The sequence below is a fragment of the Sparus aurata genome, chromosome 23, assembly GCF_900880675.1.
Source record: "Sparus aurata chromosome 23, fSpaAur1.1, whole genome shotgun sequence".
NCBI lineage: Eukaryota > Metazoa > Chordata > Actinopteri > Spariformes > Sparidae > Sparus > Sparus aurata.
This window is the reverse complement of record NC_044209.1, coordinates 2,282,595-2,299,905: the sequence shown is the minus strand read 5'-3', so window position 1 is coordinate 2,299,905 and position 17,311 is coordinate 2,282,595. Positions and strand designations below refer to the sequence as shown.

At 43.3% G+C, this 17,311-nt stretch overlaps 1 protein-coding gene across 2 annotated transcripts in view; it reads right to left on the bottom strand.

The window, feature by feature from the left end:
• Positions 1-14,181, bottom strand: part of LOC115576437 (TANK-binding kinase 1-binding protein 1-like) — a 41,342-nt gene extending 27,161 nt beyond the window's left edge. The window contains exon 1 of one of the 2 annotated variants that reach the window (XM_030409038.1): positions 14,049-14,181. The gene's annotated coding sequence lies outside the window, so the exon portion shown is untranslated. The remainder of the gene's footprint in view (positions 1-14,048) is intronic. The other variant, XM_030409037.1, reaches the window with a different exon arrangement.
• Between the last annotated feature and the right edge of the window lie 3,130 nt (positions 14,182-17,311).

The following is a 17,311-nucleotide window of genomic DNA, read 5'->3' as shown; positions in this document are numbered from 1 at the left end:
CGACGAGACTTCCCAAGTCACGCCCACCAATTTGTAGTCCAGTGAACGTGACTTTCCAAGCCACGTTCGGCCATCTTTGTAGTCTTTATTGGGGACTTCCTGCCACACACACGCACACACACACACACACACACACGCCTCCACCCAGGTACCTGTTTGGCTTGCTTATGTTTTGATGTTGCTAGCTTTGTGAAGGAAATTGTTGTTTGTTAAAGTAAGTGGTTCGTTCTGTGGAGAAAGCTTTAATAAACACTGTTGACTTTAACTGAGCAACATCTGTGATTGTTTTGCACAATCTCATATCGTAATAACTGCTGGTTGAGATGGTCAGTGCTCGGATTCACGCCTTCCCTCTTGTCTAATTATTGATAATTTCATAATATTGACAAGTTGACTAATTTTCAGGCTAGGAGACTCAAAGGTAAATCATTTGATTATTGATCCCTGATTTCAGGGTGGTGCCCCGTGTTCATTAATGACTCATAGTTACCTAGGTTTCATTAATCAACTATAATAAATGTAATTAATTAATAATAACATATTAATTAATAATCAATAATCAATAACGATTCCCAACATATTGCTATGACAGCGAAGCTGAAGCAGCCTTCCGGAGAAGGTGCTCCGCTGTCTGACCAGTGTGAGTTGGAGAGGGTGGAGAGGATTATCCATGATGGATAACAGTTTTTTCAGTGTCCTCCTCTCCACCACGGCCTCCAGAGTGTCCTGTTTGCAGCCAATCACAGAGCCAGCCTTCCTGATCAGTTTGTTGAGTCTGTTGGTGTCGCTGGCTCCAATGCTGCTTCCCCAACAAACTACAGCAAAGAAAAGTACACTGGCCACCACAGACTGATAAAAGATCTCCAACATCTTGCTGCACACGTTGAAGGATCTCAGCTTCCTCAGGAAGTAAAGTCTGCTCATCCCCTTCTTGTAAACAGCTTCAGTGTTAGATCTCTAGTCCAGTCTGTGGTTGATGGTAACACCAAGGTACTTATAATCCTCCACCGCCTCCACATCCCTTCCCAGAATGTGCAGTTGTTGGAAAGCTGTCTTCCTTTTCTTCCTGAAATCTATCACCATCTCTCTGGTCTTGCTGATGTTCAGCCACAGGTGATTCTGTCCAGTCCACTCCACAAAGTTGTCCACCAGTGCCCTGTACTCCTCCTCCTGTCCCTCACTTATACACCCAACAACAGCCAAGACGTCAGAAAACTTCTGCAGGTGACACGACCCGGTGTTGTACTGAAAGTCAGTGGTGTATAAGGTGAACAGGAAAGGAGACAGTACAGTCCCCTGTGGAGCTCCTGTATCACTAACCACCGCATCAGACAGAACACTGCCCATACGGACAAACTGTGGCCTGCCTGTTAGGTAGTCAGTAATCCAGGAGATCATTGTGTCGTCTACACCCATCACCCGCAGCTTCTCCCCCAGTAGCAGTGGCTGAATGGTGTTAAAAGCACTAGAAAAATCAAAGAATGTGATTCTCACAGTGCCTCCTCCACCATCCAGGTGCGAATGGGCTCGTTGCAGCAGGTAGATGACAGCGTCATCAACTCCCAAGTGGGGCTGGTAAGCAAATTGCAGAGGGTCTAGCAGAGCTCTCACCTGCGGCCTCAGGTTGGCCAAGACCAGTCTCTCCAGCACCTCCATGACGTAAGATGTGAGGGCCACTGGTCGATAGTCATTGAGGTCTGATGGTGTTGACTTCTTTGGAACAGGAACCAGGCAGGATGTCTTCCAAAGCACTGGTATTCTCTCCTGACCCAGGCTCAGGTTGTAGAGGTGTTTTAGGACAGGAGACAGTTGGCTGGCACATGTCTTCAGGACCCTGGGGCTGATACCGTCAGGGCCTGCAGCCTTCTGCTGGTGGAGTCTCTCCAGCTGTCTCCTAACCTGGCCTGCAGTCACAGTCATGCGGGGGAGGCTGCTGATGTCTTCAGTGGAGGACGAGGAAGTGGAGGAGGAGGTGGAGGTGGAAGAGGAGGAGGAGGAGGAGGTGGAGGAGGAAGAGGAAGAGGAAGAGGAGGAGGAGGAGGAGGAGGAGGAGGAGGAGGAGGAAAGGTGCTGCACAGGAGGGCTCACATCAGGGGAGTGAGGGGGGAGGGGAGGAAGCATTTGGGGCAGTGAGGGTGTGTGGGGGTCTGGAGGTGTCAGGGAGACGACAGAAGGCTGTGAGCTGAACCTATTGAAGAATCTGTTCAGCTCGTTTGCCCTCTCCAGGCTGCCCGATGACTGTCTGCTGCTCACCTTACACCCAGTGATCTGCTTCATACCAGTCCACACATCCCTCACATTGTTCTGCTGAAGTTTGGCCTCTAGCTTCCTCTTGTAGGCGTCTTTACAGGCCCTCAGCATATCCCTGAGTTCATGCTGCACTCTCCTCAGTTCTTCCCTGTCTCCAGACCTGAACGCCCTCTTCTTCTTGTTAAGAAGGGCTTTCAGGTGATCCACGGCTTATTATTAGGGAAGCAGTGTACAGTTCGGGTTGGCATGGTGGTGTGTTCACAGAACTTGATGTATTCTGTGATGCAGTGGGTCATGCTGTCGAGATCCTCTCCATGCAGCTCAACGAGGGCATCCCAGTCTGTCGACTCAAAGCAGTCCTGTAGTGCGTCAGCAGCCTCCTGAGTCCACCTCCTCACGCTCCTAGTGTGGACAGGCTGCCGCTGAACAAGAGGGACATACGTAGGGGTCAGCAGGACCAGGTTGTGGTCAGATCTTCCAAGCGGGGGGAGGGCTGTGGGACTGTATGCATCCTTAGCATTTGCATATAAAAAATCCAGTGTGTTACAGTCTCTGGTGGGGCAGTCAACATACTGATGAAATGTTGGGAGGGTTTTGTCCAGTGAGACATGATTGAAAACCCCAGTGATGACAATAAATGCGTCAGGATGCTGCGTCTGTATCTGGGCAACAGCGGAGTGGATGACGTCATAGGCCACCGCTGCATCAGCTGAAGGAGGAACGTACACACTGATGATGATGGCGGTGAATTCCCGGGGCAAATAATAAGGCCGCATCCCCACAGTCAGCAGTTCAATGTCCGGGCTACAGAGACGTTCCTTCACATGAACATGTCCGGGATTACACCACCTCTCACTCACATACAGTGCAATCCCTCCTCCTTTCTTCCTTCCGCTGCTTGTCAGGTCCCTGTCCGCCCGAACAGTGCTGAAGCCGGGTACCGCCACGCTGTGGTCCGGGATGTGTGAGTGGAGCCATGTCTCCGTGAAACACAACACACTGCACTCACGATATTCCCTCTGAGACTTTATCAGCGCGGTGAGCTCGTCAGTCTTGTTCCCCAGAGACCTCACGTTCCCCATGACGATCGCCGGTACAGCCGTTCTGTGTCTCCTCTTCTTCACCCTCCATTTCACTCCGGCTCTGCACCCCTGGTGTCTCCTCCGCAGCTCCTTCAGGACCTCAGGCCTGGTTCCGGGCAGCAGTGCAGGTTCACACAGCAGTGCAGGTTTGCACAGCGCAATCAGCTGGTCGCGTGTTTAAACAATGCGCTCAATGATGCGCTCCTGACCCTCCGTTGCTAGGGTGAGCAAAAACATCATGAAAGTGCCTTAAAAATGTTTTAAAAAGAAAAAAAAGTTAAGTGTTCGTCTTCTCTCAGTCTCTGGAGAAGAGTTGCCAAAGTTCAACGGAAATCAGAACAGAAATACAACAAAAACTACGAAAAAACTTGAAAACCCACAGGAGCTGCTGTTACAGGCTGCCACCTAGTACGGCGCCATAGCAACAAACATCAGATTACATGCAGCTTGCTCTGGAGTAGTGTAACAACTAATAATTTAATAATGGCTAATAATGTAATAACGGCTCATAATGTAATAATTTCAATGTAATAAAAGTTCATAATGTAATAATTTCAATGTAATAAAAGTTCATAATGTAATAATCGATTCATAATGTAATAAAATCACGGATGCATAACGTAGTAAGGGCTTTGAGCATAATGTAATAATGAAAAACGTATTACATTAAGAGCCTTATTGATATCGCCCATAATGTAATAACAGCTCGTAATGTAATAATAGCACATATAGTGAGAAAAGTGTTGCATTATCATAATTTTTACTTCTGCCATCCCTTCAGGGGTGGAAGGAAACGCTTTCACCTGTGTCTGTCTGTCAGCAAGATCACATATTTCTGCAAACATGGTGGAGTATCAGCCAACTTAGGTGCCATATACTGTACCTCCACTCCCAATAAGCGGCAGGCCTCATAAAAAGGAAGAGAAGCCTATTTGTTTAACGCATCATCCTCCATAGGTCAAATCCATGGTATAAAGGCCACAACTGCACACACTGACAACTAGAATGCACTTATTGACAGAGGTCTGTTTTTTTTTTTTACTATGATTTGTACATAGGTGGTGCTACAGTAACCAACTCAAAAGCTGGCAGGAGAAGAGGTTGGATTGGGGAGGAAGGAGGGGGACTGTAGTTCATGTAGTCAAGAGCATTTTCTTTGCTACAATAACTAATAATAACTTTTTCAATAAAAACACATTTAAAATTGTTCTTTTCAAATGAGTAAGTGAACTCTCTTTCCTTCCACACAACCTGACGAAGACCTTCCAGTCAAAATGGTGCAGTTTATTATTGTTGGCCTTTAATGCCATTTTAATAAAGGCTTTTAAACATTATTTTCCTGCTACTTACGTTAAATACATGTTACAAGCAGCATAACTTTCCAGCTTCTAGACTGATAAATCAAAATGTCAAAATGTGTGACTTGTGAAACTTGTGTTTGCTATGGGTATTAATTTCTGCAATAATAAAAACCAAATTCTCCATTTTCTTAACTTATTCTCCAATTTCTATTGGCTTTTTGCACACCTCTACTCAGAAATGTGAATCCGAAATGGGTCATCCGAAATTCAGTTAAATGCCTGAAATAAGGTCTATGACTAAGACGAGAGATTTTCAACATTTTCAACATGCAAAATCTGATAGCATTTAGACATGAAAAGGACATTATACAGGGCTGATGGACCTGACCAGCTGGACTGCTGCACCCACATCTTTAAAGAGACCCCACCACAACGCCCCAGGTTCAGCTGTTGTACTCGACGTGTGGACTGTGTTCCTAGCCAAGAGAGCACAGGACTACAAGCACTCAAAAAATCCACAGCATGTTCATGTACATATGTACTGTATATAACCAGTGCTATCCAAAAAAAAATTAAGTTTTGCAAGCGAACATTGACAAGTGTCATGCCTAACATCATGTATGACAAAATGAACAAAGCAAAATAATGATAAAGCCAAGAGATAGAGAGAGAGCGGGAGGGAGAGAGAGAGAGATCCTCAAGGACATGGAGCCTTATCTGTGAGCACAGCTGAAGGCCAATTCAGTGTGTGTGTGTGTGTGTGTGTGTGTGTGTGTGTGTGTGTGTGTAGTGGGGGTCATGCATGGACAGTGGGCAGTCAGCTAGAAAGTGCAGAGAGAGACACATGGAGAAGAAGACTTCAAAATAGGACGACAGAGACGCAGAGAGATGAGAGGGAATTAAGAATGACTGAGGGGGACAGCGTGACATGGATAGAGAGCACGAGTCAAAGAACATGGCGAGAAAACAAAGGAAAGGGGTGACGGCGGTAGAGAGAATTATAAGAGAACTCTGTTCTGTCATCATATGACCTTTTCAACACGTAACACACACACAGGTGATCATGAGGAAACTCGTTATTTTACTCTGCATTGCAAATCCTTTCATTCAGAGGGTGGTCAGTAGCTGATCTCGGTTGTGTAGGCCTATCATCTGGCATTACATCAGCTCTAAACTGACTTTCTTTCCAATTTAGTGGAATCCTAGTTCAGTTCCGAGTTCAGATGAAGTACAGGGGTTCAGGGTGCATTTGCCTTGGTTCCAGTGGCCGTGCATTCAGTCGGGTAGGGTCTAAAAGATAATGTGTTAGAGTCCCAGTTTAAGACTCATGCAAAGTTAAATAAGAACATATCTAGAGGAGATGAGACATTACATCATTTTAGTAGCGTCCTAAAATCTGGGATCAATTTGTCGCTTTCCACAGATAGAATTCATGAGAATACTTACATTCATTTGAGCTTGTCAGGCATTTCTTGCAGAACATGATTGATGTTAACATAACTACATTTTTCTCGTATTGTATATCTATGATTGGTATTCAAAGTTTATTTGAGTTTCAGTTATTGAACTTTATTGAAGTTCTCTGTCAGTGTTAGACCTTTCTGGACCGGACCAGGAGCAAATTAAGCTTCAAGGCTATTATCTTCCATTTTATGTTCTTAACTACAGTCAGTACGTTTATATGCACAGCTTAGTCAGATTACAGCCATAGTTAACTCTGCCTCGGCATTTAAGAAAGATGGCGTACGAAAGGCAAGAGGAAGCTACATCTTTGTACATTTCGTATATGGTGTACATGATAATTACACAAACTAGATGCACAATGGAACCCTTGCTTGCGGTTATTTCGGAGGAAAGCCGCACCGCCGCCGCCGTTGCTGCCGTCCTTCTACTTCCGGCTCATGGCCCAGGGAAAAAAATCTTGAGCCTGCGCAGAACGCAAAATCTGAATCCAATCTGATAGAACGTATAAATGCACAAGTAATGTGACTATCAATCGAATTACCTAGGTGTTTTAATCCGACTATGAGAAATCTGATCCGGTCCGATTTTAGTTAGACTAAGGTGTAATCATGCATCTTAAAAATCCGATCATAGTCGGACTTACCCAATAATTCGTTTTTCTTGAGTGTCATGTAAACACACTGACTGAAATGTGTGCTGTGTGTTTACTGGCTGATGTATGCTTATCACAGATACATTAGTTTCACAGTTAAATAGTGTGGGAGTGCCATTGTTTAAAACTTGAAGCAGCTTGGGGCATTCCCTTTCCAGCCAATCATCTTTTGTGAAGGCTTAAAGGAGTTGGGGAATGGCACCAAGGTGGCTCTCACATTCATTCTGAATCTGTCCCTGGCTCACTGAGAACCTCATCCCCTCAGACTGCCAGCAAGACACTCTGGTTTGTCAAGGCTCTATATCGCGTTTACTTGGCCGCCCCATGTCTAGTGAGGAAACTGATTATTCTTTAACTCCTAGAAATCCAAGCCTCTATACACCTTCAGTTTGCACATTTTATTACTAATGGGAGCACATTTTTTGTTTGATTACACCATGAAGAGGCATTTGTTTATTGGTTTATTGTCCAAGTAGCTAACATTGTTCAACATCTCTAGATTTACATACTGTATTTCTTGTTAATATTTTTATGCAGGTTGGGGCTGGCTTTCAAGCATTTTATTGCCAGTACTGCCATGTGTTTGTCCAGCAGAGAGAAGTCAATTTTGACATTTTGCAAAATGTCTCACTCAGCACATATGTGGTTAACAATTCATTATTACTTAAATATACAAATATAATTATTGTAAGCCGCTTTGCCAAAAGCATCGGCTAAATGCCCTAAATTTAAATGTAAATGTAAATTTAGGGGATCAAAACTGGAATTGATTTTAGACTGTATTCAAAATCTCTACAGGGGGTCGAGGTCTTCTGGGTGCACTCTGCTAAATGGGTTTAATGGTTTCTCAAGACAAGAAAGCTGAACAAAGGCTTTCATTCCTCTTCCTCAAAGACGGACCAAAACAACACTGAGAATTTTAGGACAATTAACACAGTCTTTTCCCTTATTTTACCTTACACACACTGTGTAGTGTTGTAGGTCTTCCACTGCCCTCTCCTCCCACACATTTACTCACAAATACCAACTTAAAACATGCTCTCCAAACCCCTTTATCTCCCTTTGCCTTCTTCAACAAACAGCACTACTGTTACAGCCAACTACATGTAAAGCAAAGCTCTCTGCTACTCTTGGCCCTTTTGGACTTTTTCCAGCGGCTTTACCAGAGAATGATTGAGCAGACCACCCACCTCCAGCTAGTTTTAGAGTTTCAGATGGAGAAGAAAGCATGGCAAGGACAAAATGACAGGTAAGGCAAAGTGAGTTTCATCCAGCATCCATCCAGAGAACAAAGTCTTCAGCTGAGCTGTGCTGTTAAGATTATTTTAGCCATCTGAAATAGTACAGAAAAACTAAGAGCTGAGGTATTTTATTTAAATTTTTTATTTCAATTTCACTTAAGTGATAAAAATATCAGTCAACTGGTGGCTCCTGTATTAAAACAGATTTGCATTTTTTTTTTAAAAGCACTTAACAATGTATATATATTTTCACCTAAGTTTTGCTGTTGAATCACACATTCTTTGGGCCTTTTTTCAAGGATTTATTGGACAGGACAGCTTGAAGTCGGGGGAGGGATACCATGCAGCAAAAGGCAAACGGGTCGGACCTGAATCTTGGGCTGCTACAGTGAGGACATAGCCCGTGTACATGTGGCACATGCACTACAAACTGAGCAACTAGGGCGACTCACATAACAAACCTATAAACATCTCCAGCACATGAGGGTCCCTTGAACTGAGGTCAGCTCTCATCATGTAGATCAACCAGCTAATAGGCTATAATGTCATTCAGGTAAATTAATGATTGCAACTAATGCTAATGTTTAACATGTGACTGGTCATTGTTAACAGTTCTACTAGCTGTACCATAGTTCTGCAGGGGACTAAAGCAACAAAAAATCTCAAAGTGACTGCTCATGTTGTCTAATTTTAATTCAACAATTAACAATACAACAATACAATTTACATAAACAGAAAGTCAAAACAAGAAAACAAACAACCAGAGCTTTATGCATCACAAAAGCCTGAATCTGAGCCTGTATGTCTGTGTAGGGCTGTCACATTTTTAAAAGTCAAGTTTAATGCATTAGAACTTAGATGTTATTTGTTCAGCACCTGCAGTCCACAATTAAGATTCATTGGTCATTTGCTGGTCCCCCTCATCCTCACTGACTGACACGCTAACATGACTGTCTGAGACAACTTTAAGATGTGAATAAATCATTCTAGATGGAATATTTATTTCTTCCACAAGTTCTCAATGTGGTTGGAATTGAATCAAGGCACAGCTTTAGTCTGTACCAGCTAGATCTGGAATATTACTTGCTAAATTAGATGCCACTTACGTTTTCGGAAAAGCTGTCTGACATACTGCAAATGGTTTGTCTTACCCATTACACAATAACAAATCTACGTAACCACTCACAAGGCACATAAATTCAATGACAACTGACTAAACTGTGCATTCCAATCACTCAAATATATCCAATCTCTATGTTTTATCCAAGACATTTTTTTCTAAACATTTAGGCTTACAAAGTGGAGCTGACCAACAAACACTCAGTCGTCACATGCTTATACAAGGTTTGCCAGGTCTCTGTTGCTTACAAAAAGGGATCAGGCCTGACAGGATGTGCCTTATTGGGATTAAAGGTCCCATATTATGAAAATCACATTTTCTCTGGTGTCTGCACATATAAGCTGGTCCTCCCTGAGCCTACCAACTCCCAGAATGAGGAAAGCAAACGAGTCCTGCACGGTCTCTGCAGTCCACCCAATGGTAAAACAGTGCTCCGACAGGCTGTTCAGATTCAGCTACTGTCATTGTGTAACGAAAGGAGAGATGTTCATAGGCCGGCCTCCTCTGCGTGGTGGTAGAAGATATCCGAGAGGGGGGCGTCCATCCCCGAGGTAAAGTTTGGTGTGTCCAGCGGTAAGCTGGCAGTGTTTCGCAATGTCAGAGCGAGACACACAAATTGCTCTGTTGTGGTTGTACAAATCAACATCAGTGCCTATATTCTGTCCCAGCAAGAGAACAACAGAGGAGACAGTGGTTGTGTTTAATTTTTAACGACAACGTGTTGGCTGCGCTTCCTGTTAGTTTGTATGTGTGTGCTAACCACTTCACATCGGACTGCTTCAGTAACGAGGGTCAGTACAAAGCTGGCTTTGACTTGACTTGACCCTGACCCTCGTAAAAGGATCAGTCCCAACCATACCGGACCCAGCAACTGCACCTGAGCCACAGGTAAGTGTCGCCACGTTTGGATAGTATTTACAGTTGCCTAGAGTATGGTGAAGTCAGCTTGAAACTGAAAACTAACATTATACAGACACACTAACCATTCTGAAACGCCCTGCTGCAGCCACAGAGTCTGTACTTCTTCAGGAGCCTCTCCTTCTGGGTCCGATTCTGGGTCAAACTGGTATGGTTGAACGACAGCATCTCGGCGAGCCATAGCGATAAAAGACTTTTGGATTTTTTATTTTGGTGTGTTTACGATTCCATTTTTCACAAACCAGTAGTCTGTTTTATAGGAGTGTTTGACTAATAGTTGGCATTAATTATATCCATCCCATAAGGTTCTTATACAAGGAAACATTGTTCACAACTCGAGTAAACAGGATCAACCTTAAATATGATTTGACAACTGGAGATAACCTAGCCAACTCATCTCATAGAACCCTTTGGCTATTACAATAGCTAGAATGCTAACATTATGCTAGCAAGATTCAAAGTCAATAACTTTGTGTACAGTTGACTAACAAGATTAGCTACTCCAGCCATGTCATTGTCCTCAATATCAATATCAAGATTTCAGTTCATGTTTACTGTCGGGCTCAACCTGAAGTAGTGAACTGAACAGTGAATGAGATGTAAGATGAATACTGCTGATACAAAGTATCAGTAAGTTCACAGGGAGAGAGATTGTGTGTCACAGCCACAGGACGATGCACTGAGAGACCACACTCAGTGTTGTAAATACGGTGTATGAGTGTACGGTGTACACATTAAGCTTTTTAGTGTGTTGCAAAATATTGTGAACGAAGACTTTGACTGCATCCCTGTTACTATGGTTTCATAATTTAGATATCGGCTACAGCGCATTAATTTAGAAACTGTTAACAGACAGTTTTTTTCAAAACTGCTTCATCATGCCACGGGTGAGTGTATGTCTGCATTTAATTGACAGTCATCAGAGTCAACCAGACCAGTATAGCATTGTCTTAATCATAGAGAAAATTATGGAGCCAGAACGGTGACTTTAAAATTTGGCATCCAAAAAAAAAATTGGCATTGAAAACAAAACCAGTACTGAAAAAAGAAACATTGTCATTGAAACATTTGTATTGAAAACAGTTGTATTGGCATTGAAACAAGTATTGGCACTGAAAAAAGAAAGTAATTCAAATAATTCAAATCCGAAAATCTTATCATTTTATTTTATTTGGATTTTTTTGTATTTTTCAATGACAATCTTCAGATTTTTTCTTCATGTCACTTTTTTTTCAGTGACAGATTTTTTTACAATGTCAGTTTTTTTTCAGTGTCACTGATTTTCAGTTTCAACTTTCTGTCACTGTTTTGGCGTCGAGAGGGAGGGGCCTGAGGGGAGGGGCAAGTAGAGCGTGGTTTGCATATCATTTGAGAAGGTAATGGCAGCAGCCTGCGGGAAGGCGGGGCTGGACGGTCCAGCCACAATACAACATGTTAGGGCCCGTGTGCCGGCCGTCGCTGGGCAACACAGAGTCCAACTACCTCGCAGACTTTTCTTCAAGCTCTCTCCTGATGTGTCCAAGTCTCTGTGTATCTGGTTCTGTCCTGCAGCTCCCGAGCTCCGGTCTCTATGTGTATGGAGTGTGTAAGTAGTACTGGGGCGCCGAGCACGGAGCATTAGCCACAGTTAGCACAACAGTAGAACAGCCTGTTGCTCCAAGCCGGGGCGGCAGCGCCGACAGCAGTGCTCTGGTCTGCTCCCCGAGCTTTCAGTTTCAACTTTCTGTCACTGTTTTGGCGTCGAGAGGGAGGGGCCTGAGGGGAGGGGCAAGTAGAGCGCGGTTTGCATATCATTTGAGAAGGTAATGGCAGCAGCCTGCGGGAAGGCGGGGCTGGACGGTCCAGCCATAATACACCATGTTAGGGCCCGTGTGCCGGCCGACTCTGGGCAACACAGAGTCCAACTACCTCGCGGACTTTTCTTCAAGCTCTCTCCTGATGTGTCCAAGTCTCTGTGTATCTGGTTCTGTCCTATCTACTGAAGTTAGCATGTTAATCATCCAAAAGCAGTCCAAAGCACCCAGTAGAACAGCTAGCTGCACAGCTAACTCACATAACAAGCTAACAGTAGCTACAGTCATCCATGTATACAAAATAATACCGGTAGCATCAGTTAGCAGTTACTCAGGTGATATGCCGCCCTGTTTGTTGGGAGTATGATTTCAACAGATGGACAGTTTTTCCATACTGCAACTTTATAATGTTCAGTGGGACAAAGGCTTGTATTAATCAACTACAGGAAGTCATCAGCCACGTGTAACATTCCAGGCTACAATTCATCCTTTGGGTTGTGAGCATCCTAGCTAGAGATACTTTTATTCAGGCTATGCCACCTCAAGCTGCAGGACTTCCCTAACCACAGGCTTGTTCTGGTTCCATTAGGGAACATGAAAAGTGTTTCAGAAAAGCACAAGCCTGGTTTGATTGTGAACTTCTTCTAACCATCTAGATGAAAAAGACAGTCGGTCCTCTGCAGGCTTAAGCTACAAGATTTTTAAGCTGCTTCCTAAGGTGTACCTCTTTCTGAATCAAATCAACAATGGCAGCCTGCCAGCTATATCTGGATGAGAACTTACAACTTGTATTTTACCTTGAAACTATTTTCATCATTCAGCAGAGAAAATATGTTGTTACCCAGCTGTTTCAAGTCTCTCTCCATATAGTGGTTACCTAATGTAAACCAGAGGCAAAAACTGGGGCTGCAGACATCAGCACAATCTGTTTCCGTGGTGGTGGTGTTTCTGGAATCTCATAAATGGCCTAATATTTTTTGAGGACCATCAGCTAAACTGACCAATCACGTGTTTTACAATGTCAAAGTTTAGGAACTCAGGGAGAAAATGTTTTAAAAAATATTCACGAGTAACAAACATATGTCTTGCAGCCGTCTGCGCAACAAACTTAAGTTATGTCTGCGAGACATATGTGTGCTATTGGGGGAGAAGTTATCCTTTTTAAATGAGTGTTTAAGTGAAGGGGTCATTTTAACCCAGACCACAGTTTTCTCACACCTAACCCTGTTTTTATTAGCTCATAAGCAGCAACAGAAAACATACAATACATACAGTAGCACCTCAGCACAGAAAAAGTATGAACAATCTCAAGTCTGGCCATATTAACAGCTACAGCTATGTGGTAATATTGTTTTAAGAGTGTCAGTTCTGTGTGCCAGCCAATATACAGGACCAGCTTTGAAAGGTGTCAGTGAGAGTCAACGAGATGACGTCAAGTGTGTGTGATCTTTCTAATCAGGCTCAATATTTTCGGACCTTAGTTTTATGACAAACACACTTTCTTGAGTTAAAAAATGATCGTTCAGGCACACAGACATCACCAAACAGGATCAGAGCTATTGTACAAATCAGCTCCAACCGGGCCGTATCAGATGCATGCACATCTTTCAACCGAAACAAAGATAGTGCTTGAAATGGAAGTTACATTCCTGTGGCGTTTCCTCTCATCCCAAGTAACATGACGCCAAACCCCATCACAGATTCCCGGGAAACTGACGACACCTGAACGCAACACGTAAATCCGCTCTCCCTGCCAGCCTTGGTGAAACCTCGTCACTCAAATGTTCCCCGTCGGTTCGGTACAGTAAAGAATAAATGGTGAGAAAAAAAACACTGAAGCTGCGGCACCAAGTGCACCCAACCATGGCTAGTAGCCCATCTCCCCACAGCGCCGCATAGCGCATCAGCGGGACTGATGAGTTTCCACCAACCTATCAAATATCGATATTTTTCTCTGTAATGTAATAATGTAGGTGATCGCCTGTTTGTCTGATATCCCTCCTAGTGTTCATTATGGCTCCACTGCTGAGCCTCTCCCCCGACACAGTCCACCGCTGCGCAACCCAGAACATCCCAGGCTGACCCGCTTGGAAATAATGAAGCCTCGCTACCACCGGTGATCGCAGCTCTTCGAAGAGATCCGCAGATACACGCACATTTCAGCGACAGACACGGCGCTGTGAAGTTAGGAAAGGGACCGAGAGGACGGTGGAGCCGGGATACTTACATCTTTGTAGAAAAGCCATAAAGATGGTGGTGCTGATGGTGCTGAGGAGGGTCGACATGACTGGAGTCTAACATCAGCAGTGGATGCCGAATGTAGGCAATGTGTGTGTGTGTGTGTGTGTGTGCCCGCGCGCCTCCCACCTCCCATCTTTGACCATACAGCGAGACACTGACAGAGGAAACACGCACTGTAGATATCTGTTCCAAACTGTATTGGTTTAGTTATTTCGTTTCAGTAGTCTATATAAATTCAAAGAAGAAATGTATTTACATACAGAGTGAAAAACGTTTATTTGCGAGACAGTCTATCCAATTGAAATATCAATATCGTTTCCTGCAAAAACGAAATGATTCCATCTGTGTATGGAAGCACATAGTGGGCTTCGTCACAAATTCTTATGTAAATTAAAAAATTAAAATGTAATTCCACATTAGCACCTAACCCAAAGTGGACAATATTCTTCTTCTTATTATTATTATATTTAAGTCACGATTTAAATCAATATGCAAACAAATTGAAAACAGAAATGAAAATAGCGTTTGATGTTTTCGCAAAATGAAAATGGGATAATTGCATTTTCACTATAACACATACGTATAGGGAATATTAAATGGCAACAGTGGAATTACATCTTAATTTCCAAGTTTAATTATTATTTCAATAATGTCCCATATTGGCTTCCATGGGATCCTTCTCTGCTATTCAAATTCAGATGTTTTGCATCATAGCTAGTCTTAAAGATATAACTGACCCAAAAGTACAAAGTTCCGCAATTAGCCACATTGCTTAAAGGGGCAATATGTAAGAATTTTAGTTTCAAATATTTTAAACTTAATTACAATTATCTACAGAACGTGCAGTGCATAACAGTGTTGTAGAGGTATACTCTGATGATATACTACCTGTATTTGTTTGAAGTATCAATGTGATCATCCATCTATCTATCTATCTATCTATCTATCTATCTATCTATCTATCCATCTATCCATCCATCCATCCATCCATCCATCCATCTCGAAAGAGAGGGAGATATATCAGTGTTTGCAACAAGATCAACTGTCACTGTAGTGGAGTATCTGGTTGTATATATGCAGTAAGATGGCAATGATATGGAGGAACAGTGGTTAGTGGTTGAAATTAAATAAAACATTCTTCTCTTTGTTAACTCTCTGCATATGTGCTTAAGACACAGGGTTTGTCAGAATATCTCATGCAGCAGGTGTACTGTATGTGCATTATGCTCCATCTCCAAGTCAAGTGCTTCTCCACATTCATCATTAACCTATTTAAGCATTGACGTCATTACGTGTCAGCATGTTTGAGTGCTCCTATGTGCAAGTGCATCTCAGTGATGAGGCAGATGTGACATTGTGCTGTTCATACATCCACACAACTACAGCTCAGGACACTGGTGCGTCATTCAGCTGTGAAGGCTTTTCTACTCGTTCAGCTGGAACAGTGGGAGATGTGGAGACTGGTGACATAGTTTGAATACACTGTGAGTGGTGGAGCAAGATAAGATGAAATTTACCATTACTGATCCTCCACAACATATATCTATCTGATCTCTCTCTCTCTCACTCTCTCTCTCTCTCTTTCAAGATAGAGTTAACAAAGAGAAGAATGTTTTATTTAATTTCAACCACTGAAGTCACTGTTCCTCCATATCAGTGCCATCTTACTGCATATATACAACCAACTACTCCACTACAGTGACAGTTGATCTTGTTGCAAACACTGTCCTTGCCAGAAGACTGGCTACAGGTGGCTCCTCCCTCTGGGCCTGCTGCTGGTCTCTCCTATTTTTTTGTGCTCCCTCTCCTTCTTCCACCCTGGATGAGCTGGTCAGATAAGTATCACCTGACAGCGTATCTGCAAAGACGCGCACTGTTTTCAGTTTCCACAATGACTGCTTTAAAAGGCAGTTCTACCAATTTTCCATATTAAACTGTCTACAGGTGCTGGGGAGCGCTATGTATATGTGAAAAAAAGAAGTATTGAGTCTTTTGTGGCTCAGCTGCATGTAATCTGACCAGTATCCTCAAGTGATATATGATATGATTTGAAAAGCAGTCCACTGGTCTATCATTGCACTCCTATAACATCATTGGAATCCTTCACCATTTTTGTCTCACACATTCTTCTTCCTATATTTAAGACCTTTTCTTTTTTACTTGTCCTGTAACATTATTTCCACCACTCACAGTCACCTGTCATCTGTCTCAGCTCAGGTGCCACTTCTATCAGAAGAGACTGACCTCTGGTGGTGCATGCTGTGCAGCACATCGCCTCAATGCAGCTAGTCTGTATCAGTTTAGTTGAAAGAGCAGGGTCTGTATTTTTACCAGTATTGAAAATCACAACTTCATTATTTCTCAATATTATGAGACACAGAAATACCTTGTTACTGCAACAAGATGGTTAGAACCCACTGCTGTGTCCCTCCCTGCTTCAGCTGAATCAGGATGCTGTTTTTTTTTTTCCAATCAGCTTCAAGGGTGAGATTGTGATGAATGCTGAGCTGAAGTCAACAAACACTCTGCGCTTCAGTACAGCACCCTGCAACTGGATATTGGACTTCTTCACAAGCAGACCCCAGAGAGTTCTGATTGGCAGTCACACCTCCTTGTTTGTGCTCAACACCAGAGGACCCCCAGGGCTGAGTGCTCAGACCCCTTCTGTTCACACTGTACACCCATGACTGCACAAACAAGAGAACTTTATTGGTAAGTACAGGCAGGACACAGCTGCTTTCCCCAGGCTGTAAGACTCTTCAGTTCATCATCAACACTCCATTTTCTTTTTTCTTTTTTTTTTTTAAAGTATTTTTTTTTGGCCTTCCATTGCTCCACTGATAATACAGCTGAAGAGGGTGACAGGGAATAGTAAAAGAGAGAGGGGGAGCAACACGCAGCAAAGGGACCCAGGCCGGGAGTTGAACCCGGGTTCGCTGCAGAGCCTCAGCACATGGGACACCCGCTCCACCAATCGAGCCAAACGGCGCCCCAACACTCCATTTTCAAAACAGATGTAGCAGGTCTCAAAGGAATGTTTTTTTTTAAATCCTTGTGATTTAAAAAAGAGGACAAATTAACTTAATTGAGGAAAAGGGAAAAATGGGCAATGAATGCATGGTGTTTTATAGGGAAGGGTGCTACGCCCTGATTTGGCCATGAGTCTAAGGGCCCTGACATTGGGGAATGGACAACCGTCAGCTTGGCGTGTCAGTTGAGAATGTAGGATCGGCAGTGGAGCCCATTTGT